This window comes from Leptonychotes weddellii, chromosome 9 (assembly GCF_054177405.1).
Source record: "Leptonychotes weddellii isolate Sample4059 chromosome 9, ASM5417740v2, whole genome shotgun sequence".
Classification (NCBI taxonomy): domain Eukaryota; kingdom Metazoa; phylum Chordata; class Mammalia; order Carnivora; family Phocidae; genus Leptonychotes; species Leptonychotes weddellii.
This window is the reverse complement of record NC_138377.1, coordinates 38,609,919-38,623,028: the sequence shown is the minus strand read 5'-3', so window position 1 is coordinate 38,623,028 and position 13,110 is coordinate 38,609,919. Positions and strand designations below refer to the sequence as shown.

Sequence of the window (13,110 nt, the reverse complement as noted above, 5' to 3'; positions counted from 1 at the left end):
TCCAGGCTGCAGCTACCAGTTATGGATCTGAGGGACCACTATCAATTCACTTCCTTGGGTATATTCCTTACTATACTATTTCTATCCAATAGGCAATATTTTTTGAGCTTCCCCTCTAACATCTATATAGCTTTCAAATGTCATCCAAGACAGTTTTGAATTTCTAATCTTAGAATTATTTTTGATGCCCTTCTACAGGACATGCCATCTTAACCAGTGATCAGTAGCAGACACTTAATGGTCTTTCAAAAGGAGAGTAATAGACAGCTGCATCAGGTAACCATCAAGTTCTAAAGTCCCATGACTAATGCTCCTCTTGATTTCTGTCAGGGTCTCAAATCTCAATAGGTCTCTGTTATGGAGACTATCAATATTATAAAATCTATAAGCTCTTTTAAGGACCCAATGGTGGCATCTGCTACTTTTCTCCTCGCTTAAAAGCAGTATTCCAATGTGAAATTTGGCAAACAGATCCCCAAAATACTCCTAGGTATGAGATGACTTCTTCAATATCCAAATAAGTCTGTCAGCCCATTTGCTCCCGTCTTAGGGTGAAATTAGAAATGTTCTCAGCTTATTTTTCTAGTTAAGGATATGTTTAATATGCTTAGGACTTTTATGAGTCCTCACTATTTAGGTATATTCATCAGCCAAAAAGATGATGTCATATTTTCTATCTCCTTCTACAGATAAGATTGTTCTTCTTAATTATCATCAGTTTTAAAAATATGGTTAATCTTAAATGATTTCAAAATAAAAAATTATTACTAAAAAAAGACTGTGGTTACCTTGGGCAGATTTCTTCTTAATTATTAGCAAAAACAGAATTAATATAGTCCTAAGACAGCACAGTAAAAGTATACTGTATTCTGTTCCATGTAAAAGCAAATGGTTCCTTCTTGTCCTCTATCTTAGGGTAGAAAAGAAGGCATCATGAAGGCAATATAAAGTTCAATCACTGCATCCTGTTCTTCTCCAGCTTTCTGAACTTTCTTTACTGCAATAATGGAGCTCATCCTGCAGTAAGTTAATAGGTCCCATTTACTGTTTTCATGGCCAAATTGAGCAAATGTGTAAAGTTAGTGTCTATTAAGGCCCATGTATTCACTGTTTTTTAAATTAAAAGTACTATTTCCTATTGTTTATTGAAAGCCTGCACTATTTAAAATTTATCACACCTCTCAGCTTTGGCAAATCCAGAGATTCCCATTTAGCACCACCAATTAAAACAGGAAAAAGGGCACATTTTTTTGGACCTCGTCACCTAGATGATAGCAAAGAAGCTTCTCATTCATGATACTCATTTTAATTAAATATGTAGATATTGAAGTAATCAACAGAATCTTGTTATTATTTTTATTGATCTTTGGCCTCTTTTCTGCGGCATCCCCAAATTCCATAGACTAGAGTAACTTTAAGCCCTTCTCCAAATATTTGGGAATTTCTTTGCAATGAGTCTGTGTCCACAAGTCCCATTTGTGCTGCTTTAGCTCCCTCTATTGGCTTAGTGATTTTCACCAGAGCAGCAAACAAAAGCCAAGGTCTGTCTAGTTTTATACTCCTTTGGGGAAAAAAAAAAAAAAGAAGTTTTGCTCCATTTTAAGTTTGTGAGCCAGATCCAGAGGGATAAAGGCCATGTGGCACACATGTTTCTTCCTGTTACACATCTTGTGTCCTTAGCTATCTCAAACTGCAGATGCTCTGTCCATCAATCCAACACCAATACCATCTTGGTCCCTTCATCTCTACTGGGTCTGGAGTAATGTCATTACTCCTGCTTCTGCCTCCAATCTACAAAGTGACTACATGACCAAACGTCAATACCAGACTTGGACTGATGAAAAAGCCAGACTCAGATACCATTTGGATAAATCAAATAGTGTTGCAGTCAGGATAAACAATGAAGGTATCTAAGGCAGGCAGAGGTACAAGTTTTCAGATCCCCAAATCCTCACACAGGGGAGTACATAGTTGGGCTCAAAATATCCTTGTGACTGAGCATCCCAGGAGGATGAAATGTCCTCCTCCAGTTTTATGATATTGGAGAATTCTGCACATTAACAATTGTGCAGTAGGCCAGCAACCACTTCTCTGGATCTGATGTGGTACAACCACCTCAGCAACATGCAGTATATGCCTAACTGTAGAGCACGGCGAGGTACAACATGCTCAGGCATGAACTTGGTTTCCAGTCTCTCACAGCTAATGTCGTCTAGTTTCACTCAAACTACAGACCTACAACAAGCGATGGTCACTCAGGTATCTCTGAATCGTATTAACAGCCCCTTCGATTAGCCATGGAATCTACTTTACAGTCTTCAGAGACTTCTACTTGGAAAAGGCCTATACCCTCACCTACTTTCCTCAGCTTCATAGCCTTTACCTCATTGAACTGGGCATAATTGGCTCGCCAGGACAACCCCGGGGGTTCTCTCTGAGCCTGTAGAGATGCCCACTATCAATCACACGGGGCTTTCCTCCAACTTATAAAGGGCCTTTAGAGCTCCCAGTTATATAGCCAGACCCTCTGTGGCTCACATTTGCTTTTCTTTCCTCTTTGTCCTATGGGTCATAATACAATGCTAGATAAGATCTAAACTGTGTGTGACATAAAGATTGCCCCTGCAGTGGTCCCATTTCCTGTATCCCCAGCCCTGCAAAGGAGGACAGACCTGTGTGAGCCATTGCACTAGGGCCTGAGGGAAGAGAAGTTATTAAAACTTTTTAGAAGGAAGACATATATTCCCTCTGCCCACATCCAAGCTTCTGCATCGAGTACAGTAGTGATGTGACTTTGGGCAAATTATTTAACCTATGTCTTAGTTTCATCTCTAAAATAAAGATAACGGGGACATCTGTGTGGCTCAGTCAGTTGAGCATCTGACCCTTGATTTTGACTCAGGTCATGATCTCATGGTCGTGAGATGGAGCCTCACGTGGGGCTCCGTGCAGAGACAAGTCTGCTTGAGATTCTCTCTCTCCTTCTGCCCCTCCCACTCATGCTCTCTCTCTCAAATAAATAAAATAAATCTAAAATAAAGATAACAGATTGCAAATCTGTTGTGAGGATTAAGCAAGAGAATGTTTGAGACACTGAAACTTAGAAAGCACAAAGAAAATGGCAGCTACATCATCATCATCACCATAATCATCACCAAGTCTGGTTCTGGCCTAGCCAGGAGAACTCACCTGGATGCTTTACAGAAACCTTGCAATCTGGCTTGCCCCCATATGTTTGAGGGGAAGAATGGAATGTTAAACTTTAAGAAGAGCTATCCAAATTAATTTCATTTTTCTTTTCACATTTTCAAAAATCTTCTTCAGAAGAGCATTGCATGGACTCCAGAGCACTGGAACTTGAAATTTCTAGTTCCATCTCAAATGCGGGGAGCTATTTATAGGACTAGTAGCTATTTATAGGACTTTTGGCTTCTCAAAGCCTCAGTTTTCTTAGCTGGAGAATGGGAATTTATACATACTTTGCAAGATTGTTTAAAGAACTGACGGGGTATGGTACACAAAGTTCTTCATATGGTATCTGGTATATTGAGGAGAGCCACGAATACTCATGTGCCTTCCACCCACTTGGCTCTGGGCTTCAACACCTTTGTTTGTTTTTTAAAAAAGATTTTATTTATTTATTTGAGAGAGAGGGAGAGTGAGTGGGAGAAGCAGACTCCCTCCTGAGCAGGGAGCCCAACACGGGGCTCAGATCCCAGGTCCCTGAGATCATGACCTGAGTCCAAGGCAGATGCTTAATCAACTGAACCACCCAGGTGCCCCATTAACACCTTTATTTGTAAAAGAAGGGAGTTGGAGAAGTAGTTTTCCTCCAAGTTTTTTCACCTCTAATATCCTGTGATTCTCATGACACTCTCTTGTGGTACATAATGGAAGTCCCCAAATCACAGAAAAGGAACTGGGAGAGAAGTTTCCCATAGAAGCTTTCAAAGCCCTTGCCTCTTATCCGCATGGTGCTAAATTCTCTTTCCCTACCCATTTGGGTTGCCTCACACTGTAATCAGGGAGCTGTTCTTCCTAATTTCCGTTGATAAACTCTATAGCTCTCCTGTACCTCTTGAAACTTGAAAGTATTTATGTATTGTCCTGGCATCATTGTATAACACACTCTTTAAAAATTTGTACAGCAGAGGCACCTGGGGGGCTCAGTCATTAAGCATCTGCCTTCGGCTCAGGTCATGATCCCGGGGTCCTGGGATCGAGCCCCGCATCGGGCTCCCTGCTCAGTGGAGAGTCTGCTTCTCCCTCTCCCTCTGCCTGCCTCTCTGCCTACTTGGGCTCTCTATCAAATAAATAAATAAAATCTTAAAAAGAAAATTTGTACAGCATTTTGTATCCAAGCCATGAAGGCCACGACCTGATTTGCTTCCCAGAACTAATCCACAGGCAATCTTCCTCATCTTGGTCTATACCATTTCCTTCCACTCAGTTACTCAATTAAAAACTGAGGTGTCATTCTCACGCCCTCACTTACCCTCACACCTACATCCAAGCCATTCAACAAATCCTGCTGATTCTACCCTCCAGACCCACCAACGCTCTCCATTCCCACCGCTGTGACACTGGAGCCAGCCACCGCCATTTCTGATGGAGGACTACTATAGCGGCCTCCTCACGGTCTCCAAACTTCCTCCTTTGCTCATCTACAGTTTATTATTGTAGCAAGCTTTTAAAGAATGTGAATCAAATTATGTTATTTCCCTGCTTGATGTCCTTCAACTTGCTTTTCTTTGGTTCAAGGCCCTGCATGATCTGGCCATTACCTATCTTTCCACCTTCATCTAATACCATCCTCTCCATCTCCCATGCTCTAGACAATCTGAATCTTTCTGTGCCTTGAACACCCCAAGCTTATTTCTGTTTTAAGACTCTTATTCTAGCTGTTCCCTTTGCCTGAAATGCTCTGTCTCCTGATCTTCCTTTGGCTGGTTTTCTTGGCATTCAGATCTAGGGGCAAATATCACCTTCTTAGGGAGGCCATTCTAGACACTCCAATCTAAAGTATCCACTCATATTTAAAACTTAATTTTCTATCTCTCCCATTAAAATATATGCTCCCTGAATTCAGGATTCTGGCTTATTTTCTTTGCTGCTATAGCCACAGAGCTTGAAACTATGCGTGGCATAGAGTAGCTACTCAATAAATAATTGAGTGAATGAATTCCAATTCATTCTGCCTTAACTTTGCATCAATATTTAGTATCTCACACCACTAGAGGGCAATAAATCACCTAAGTGGAATGAGGAAATCTGTCTTTTACATCACCTTCCCAGATGAACTTAATTGATTTCAATCATTAATGTGACAGACATTAAGAAAAACACTCCCACTCCAAAAGAAAGAGGTAGAGGGGAGAGTCTCTAGATTTTCCAACCAGCCACCAGGTACAAGCCCAGGAGAAAAAGTTTATTCCAGAGTTACAAATAGTGAAATAATTTTTAAAAGACTTCCTGTTTAAAGATGTTATGCAGGTTTTAAAAATGTCATTATATAAGATGAGAAAATGTTAACTTCAGTGATATTAAATTATTTGGACAGTCAGGGGGTGGCATCTGGGTGGCTCAGTCAATTAAGGGTCCGACTCTTGATTTCCACTCAGGTCATGGTGTCTGGGTTGTGTGACTGAGTTCTGAGTTGGGTTACAAGCTGGGCCTGGAGCCTGTTTAATATTCTCTTCCTCTCTCTCTGCCCCTCCCCCACTCTCTCTCCATCTCTTACAAAACAATATTTAGACAGTCAGGGGAAATTAAGCAATATCATATTTTCTCCATCTTTTACACACACACACACACACACACAGATACATGTTCCTTGGTCACTATTCTTATTTTTGCTTTTAAAAGTTTGAATCCTGGTCAGTCTCCTGGGAGTAGAGAATCTGAAAGGGACTTTCTTTTTTCTATTTTTGTATTTAATTCCATTTCAGTCTGAGCTTTTACTTCTACCTCTCTTAAAGCAACATGACATGTCTAGGCTGTACCATCGAGCACTAAGACATCAGATGTTTCCATTGACAGGCCTGCCTAGTTTGAGGGACTAAAGTCCAGTCATAATAAGGACAAGGTTTGTTACTTGAGCCTGCTGCAGTGCCTGTCATTTAAGGCCCAGAGAACGTGGAAATCACACACCCAGCTGTCTGTCCAGCAACAAGAAGGACACACTATTCCCGGTGAACTCAAGGTGGCAGTGTAGAGATTCTAGAAATGAATGTCCCCCACTAAGGTCAAACTATTCTGTGAAGGACTTCTGTGATGGTTGCTTGGCTGTAAGGACAGTTTCCAAAACCACACTGGCTCAGTCGCCACGACAACTGGAAGACTGTACTGGAATTTACAGAGTTTCTAGTTGCCTTGTTTCTGGAGGTGAGAAATGACTTATAGAGGGAAAGCCTGAGCCTGTACAGGAAAAACTTAATTTTTTTTTTCTTACTATTGCTGAGGTGGCTTACTGTGGCAGAAAAGGCTTCCCAAATGTGAGTGCTAATTGCTGTGAGAGCTGGGGGTGGTCAGACAAGGCTGGGACCTATGCATTTCCAGGGATCCCCTGTAGGAGGGGAGTGGCCTAGATTTTTCTAGTCGCTTAACAACAATGAGAATGGTTTAGGGCACCTGTCATATATGTTGGAGGGAGGGAATAATCAAGATCAGCTTGCTGGCTTCTTGACATTCTTTTGAGGAGGGCAGAAGCTCCTGAATCCTCAGGTCTGTGCTGCCCTATTGCCACTAACTCAGTAAGAAGGATTCAAAAAGCATGAGAATGAGTCTCATGTGGCCTTCTTAGCTGAGGGGAGAGAATGTTATCTCCTACTCCGATGTTCTAATTCTCCACCACAAAAGACGCATTCGCACATCCATTTGGCAAACACTCACTGGTTGAGTGCAAAAAAAGAGTTACTAGATTCAAGAAGTCAAATGGAAATAAAGAATTTAGTTACGAGAGGAAGAAACTCAAAGGAAGAACACGACACTTCTAGTAAGAGGGAATGACGTAATAGTTCATGGAGTAATGATTTTGGTCTTAAAGGATGAGTAGGATTTTAGTTTGATGGAGTTAGGTGATGAAAGGGAGGGCACTCCAAAACCAAAAGACAAAGAAAGCCAAGGCGTGAAGGTGAGATAATTCAGAGTATGTTGGTTACACACAGAGTACAGCCAAAGTACAGGAAGTAGTAGGTGAGAAGGCTTTCAAGCAATATTTCTCAGCCCAGAGAGATTTTTTCCATTCAGGGGACATTTAGTAACATCTGGAGACAGTTGTGGTTGTCCCAACCGCGTGGGGGTATGCTACTGGCATCTAATGGGTAGAAGGCAGGGATGCTGCAATGCACAGGACAGCCCCCACAGCGAAACTTGTCCAGCCCAAAATGGCAATGATACCAATATTAGGAAAACCTCATTTTTAAGGAAGGTGGGTCTTGGTCACAGAGGACATTAAATGTCAGATGAAGAGGGTGGAAATTATTTAGTAGGCAAAGAGAGATGCGGAGGGTTGTTATGTGGGAGAATAAGTTTATCAGTAGTATGATTTATGGGAGTTACAGGGATAAAAACATTCACAGCCTTTCCCTTCCCTTATCCTTTAAAGTTTGCACCGCTTGGCTAACCACCTTTGTTGTACTTGAGGGTAACATGTAGAGATGCAGGGTTGGAGAAACCTGGATAAGCTAAATTAATCTTCCTACGTAAGAACATGGAAACTCCAAGAGGAGAAAAGGTCCAGAAGGTGGGGATGAGGGAGGCAACAGAGAAGGAGGGAGCGAGGAAAAGAATCAGCACAGGTAGAAGTAATGAGGAGGGCACACTGAATTATGGGAGGTGCTGAGATAAAAGGCTTGCTTCTGTCTTTGGTGAGCTTACAATTTCCTAACACAGATGGTACATAACCAAGTCTCTGGTACTCACAGGAAAAGAGCATGTATATTTTCACAAGACTGTCATTTTTCAGAGCTTTCGCTGATGTATAAAATCTTCAACTCCGGAGGAAAAATCATCTGGGGCTGTTTTTCTTGTGGGTTTTTCTTACATTGAACATGAAGTAACAAACTGACAAAATCCATCCAAGTCTAGTATTAAATTATCTCTGACTTTTGGGCTGGAGCTGGATTTGACACAGATGACTAAATATAGCCTTGTTAGAGGTGAGTCATCATAAATTTGGCCAATGGGAAGCAGCAGTGGAGACACTGTTAAGTCTGCAAGAATATCAGTTCTTCATGTCACAGTCAGTTGCTCTGGTCTGTGTTCCTCTGCCAACTTCCAGTGGCTAATAAGGTTTTGGCCCAGCAGTGGAAGCAATGGTGCCAATGACAAAGATAAACAAGGTTCTCTGCCAGGAGCAAAACCTGAACTCTCTCTGGTAATTGCAACCTGACATGTGCATGGCGCCAGGATCACGGGTCATCCCCACCATTGCCATTTGCTATCTGCCATGGCCCCAGGGACTTCTTACTATAGGATGGCTGCCATGGGTGCTCCATTATCATGAATATGCCAAGGCAGAATGGTCATGTTCTTCTTGTAACTTCTCAGGGCTAATAGAGTTGGAAATGAATGGATATTAGGAAGGACACTCACAGAGCTCAGCCTTTCTCCACAGTGGTCAATCAGGGATGAAGTCCATGCACCAAATAAAGAAAAGCTTTTGAGGTGGGGAGAAAATGTTGCTCGTCTTTAGTTGGAAATGTTCTGTATCATATAAAAATGCTTTTGATTGCTACTTACAACAAGTCAAATAATGATGGCTTATTATTTTATTGCAGGACAAGAAGTCCTTTGTGGATGGATTTTGTAGTTACAACTTCTCTGTGATGCATCAGGGATACAGGTTATTTCCCTCATTTCTGTTCCTCACTCTTAGCATGTTGGCTTTTCCGTTTTTGCTTGTTGCTTCGTGTGGTGCCAGTTACTTCTGCCCCTTCTACCAGGAAAGAAGAAACTTTTCCCACTACTTACTATGGGCCAGGATTGGGAAGATGAATGTGTGTCTAAGAGGAAGAGGATTGTTGTGAATGGTTTCTATCAGCCATGATTCATCTCCAAGGGTGAGGCCATTTTGTTATCACAAACAACAATGGGGTTCCATTAGCAAGAAAGGAGGAGAACTACTGGGTAGACAATTAAGTGTCTATCATAATCCCTTGTTATGTCAGGCTCCAAGTGTGGTGTGAGATGGAAATACAGTGGGCTCCACCACTCTGTGCATGTTCTCACAGCCTTCTTCACCTTCCCTCTCTCCTCTGAACTGACCTCTCCTTGCATGCACAGATAGATTTCTAGTAAATTCCTGCTCATCCTTAAGATCCTACTGAATCATCTTCATGAGACCTTCCTGGACCTATGTCCCAGTGTTAGGCATGTCCATCCTGGCTACCACAACAAACTCAACCCTGCCATATATCATGATGAATTGTGGCTGTCTCTTATCTTTGTTTGCCACCAGATTGGGCTCCATGAGGAGTCCTATTTATATATGTCATATTCATATTCCCAAGATAGAGCACAGAGTGAATCAATGAGAACTCAAAAAAGAGTTTTGGTCCATGCTGTAATCCCTTAAGAAATGGTGTTTCTGGATAAGGCACACACAGAAAACCTCATTATTTGGGATTGTTAAGAGACTATACCTTTCAGGGAAGAAGGGCTCTGTCTCAAATTGAAGATGATCCTGTCTGTCTTTTCTATATTTGACTGCTGGCTTCTAGTATCAGCAGGCACTTCACTATCCCCTTACCTACTCCCCAGCTCCCCAAATGTATATGGTGGAGTGAGACTGCTCTTCCATGGTCCATCTCTGGGAAGGCAGTGTTTCACTGGGAAAAGAGCCTGAGATTTAGACATTTGAATCTTGGCTCGGCCATCATTATGTTCTACTAAAGAGCAACACATGTTTAGCCTGTTAACTAAACTCATTGATCTTCAGTTTGCTGACTGGTAGCATGTGATAATAATAGTTTCATAGGGCTGTTTTAAATATTAAATGACGTAACACATGTAAAGTGCTCACTATGTGGTAGATGTTTAAAAAAGTATTATTGTTAAGGAATGCATCTTAGATTTTCAATGATACGCTTTTATTAGATCAAAGTTCTCTTATTTGCAGATGATTTCACTGCCTTAGAGCCAAAGAGTTTTGTATCACACAATGAAGTTGGGAAATTTCTTAGCTCCATATCATGTACATAACTAAACCCAGCTCTGTATTTAAAAAACCTGGCATAATTTTATCCCTACTTTCAAGCAAAGGTCACAGAATATCCCCATAGAAACCATTGTGTGTTTTACATACCAATCTTGATGTAAGTGCAAAGACTTACTTATAGTAAGGTCATATGTATTCTAATGTATGTAAAAGAATTTATAATTATAAATTATGTATAAATATATAATTCATTGAGATATCATTTACATACCATAAAATTTACCCTTTATACAATTCAGGGGATTTTCATATATTCTGAGTTTTATAATCATTATCATGATCTAACTCCAGAATATTTTCATCACCCTAAAAAGAAACTCTCAACCCCATTAGCTCTCACTCCTCATATTCTCTTTCCCCACCCCCGTGCCCCAGTCCTTGGAAACCACTAATCCTCCTGTTTATACGGATCTGCCTATCCTGGACATTTCATATAAATGGATTCGTACAAATGTGGCCTTTTGTGTCTCGCTTCTTTCACTTAGCATAATCATTTAAAGCTTCATCCATATTGTAGCATGTTTCAGTACTTCTTTCCTTTTTATGGCTGAATAATACTCCATTATATAGATAAGCCACATTTTGTTTACCAATTCGTCATCAGATAAATATTTGAGTTTCCACTTTTTGGTGATTATGAAAATGCTACTTCATGAATATTTGTGTACAGGTTTTTGTATGGACATATGCTTTCATTTCTTTTGGGTATATACCTATGTGTGGAATTACTTGATCATATGCTAACTCTATGTTTAAACTTTTGAGGAACTTCTAGGCTGTTTTCAAAGTGGCTGCTACAACTTACATTTTTACCAGCAATGTCTAAGGGCTCCAATTTCTCCACATCTGCACCAATACTTTGTTATTGCCTTTTTTTTAGAGAGAGAGAAAAAGTAGCATGTTCCACATTTGTTACTTGATGGGGTTATTGGGGACAAAACAAATGTTTTCACCTTCTTCTGGAGGGGCACACTCAATGCACTCTCAAAATCAATTTATTCAGTTACCCATAAGCCTCTCTTGAGACTTTACAAAGCCCACAGCCCAGTGAAGTGACTTGTGGCTGAAGGGATAAAAAGCACAGTTTCTGCCCTTGGAAGTTTGGGTAACTATCAGAACAAACATAACCAGCCAAAATGAAGAAACCAGGAGCAAATCTGTCTTCTCCTTTTGCCAATGGCACATTTTTTACCCAAGTATCAAATGTGCATTCCCCGTCCCTGCTGACTGGGCCATTTTCTGGTTAACCTACATGGTTGACTTTTTCCAAGGCACACCAGGCTGGGGGGCAGTGATTGTGAGTCTCCTGCTCCTTCAAGACACTAGGGTAAGTGAAAGTTCCGGTGGTCTTGGCCACCTGCCCCCTCTCCCCTCCTCTGAGCCGAGCTGTTTGATTTTCTGGGAAGGTTCCTCTGCATCAGCCAACCTGAAGTGATTTGAGACAATGTGTTTTGTTAAGAACCAGTTAATAGCCACTTGCCTAGAAAAATACCTAATTAGCAATTGCCCTTTGTGAGGCTTACTCTGAGGGTTCCTCACCTTTGCTCATCACTGGCTTTGAGAATTCTTAAGGGATGGAGCTAAAAGCTCTTTGGAGATTGAAGAAATAGGGCTGCATTTTATAAAGAGGCTTTCTCTCTTCTTTTCTTTTTCTTATTCAATAATCAGATCCCTGAGAAAGAGGACACCGAGGCGAGGATTGAGAAGCAAAGTGTCCCCTACTGCTCAAATCTGCACCCACAGTTGATGTGGGGGCCTGGGAAAGAAGGCCGTCCTTGAATTTTCATTGAAGGCATTATGTATTATGTGGTGAACATCACAGTCCTTTACGCCACGCTGAATAGGTGAGTAGAATCAGCTTTTTAAAGGCCCCTTGAAGATGTATCATTTGTAGAACACACCAAAATCTGTTTAGCAATATTCATCAAGATTATGCATTTAAGTGGAAAAGGACAGTTTGTTTTTCAAAATAAAGGTGGTCTGGGTGTTCCTGTTGATTATTCTTGAGATTCCCACACCAGTGAGGCAGAACCCGGTGCCCCCGACCACCCCACCCCAGGCCAGTTTAAAATCAGCATGAATGCTGTGTAATCTAACCAACAGGATTGATCCAGGTCAGGTATTAAGGGCTAAAATGGATTAAACAAAAGACATTCCGAATCCTTGTAACAAGAAGGAAAAACTTCAAAGGTGGGATTTGTTCCTGTTATGACAAAGAAAGTGGATTTACAAACTGCCTTGAGGCATACCCCTCTGTGACTTTCAATTTGCTCTCCACAGTGGGGGGAGGCTTTCCCCCTTCTCTTCCCCCCCCCCCCCCCAGCTCCTGGAGTCCTCCCCAGGGTAAGAACTTCTGGTTAAGAGGATCAGATTGAGAATGCTTTTTCCTGTTTGTTTTTAAAGACCAGGCACCCAGCATCTCCCCGATCAAATGACACTCCTGTCCAGGCACCTCCCAGGTCCCCATCACTCAAACGTGTAACAGTGACAATGAGCAGGTAAATTAGGCAGTGCCATTTAGATCCCTTCAATAGCGCAGACTGAACTCTCCGTTGTGGTGCTTGCATTTGGCGTGAAAATCCCGAAGAGAGAAATGCAAACAAGAAACAGGGTCTCCTAAAGGGTTAAAGATAACTCTACTCTGTGAAAGGAATTAACCTACCTCACCACATAGACTTACAGTCCTGGATCAAGATTAGCCACATTAGGTTTTATTTTCAGTACCCTGATGCAATGTTATAATAAATTTTATTGTAATAGTACATATGTAAACATAATTTATCTTCTAGGAGTTCAAAGCATTGTGTAGTTTTTGGTAAGATATGTACATATATACATTCACTTACATATGTATCTATATTCTATGCATTTATCAATTACTGTACTTAAAT

General features: G+C 41.2%; 1 long non-coding RNA gene across 1 annotated transcript; it reads left to right on the top strand.

Annotated features, from left to right (window-relative positions):
• The first annotated feature begins 6,271 nt into the window (after positions 1-6,271).
• On the top strand, positions 6,272-12,157 carry LOC145723258 (uncharacterized). Its single transcript, XR_014148182.1, has 3 exons — positions 6,272-6,384; positions 8,781-8,845; positions 11,888-12,157. It is a non-coding gene; the product is annotated as an uncharacterized LOC145723258 (long non-coding RNA).
• The last annotated feature ends 953 nt before the right edge of the window (positions 12,158-13,110 follow it).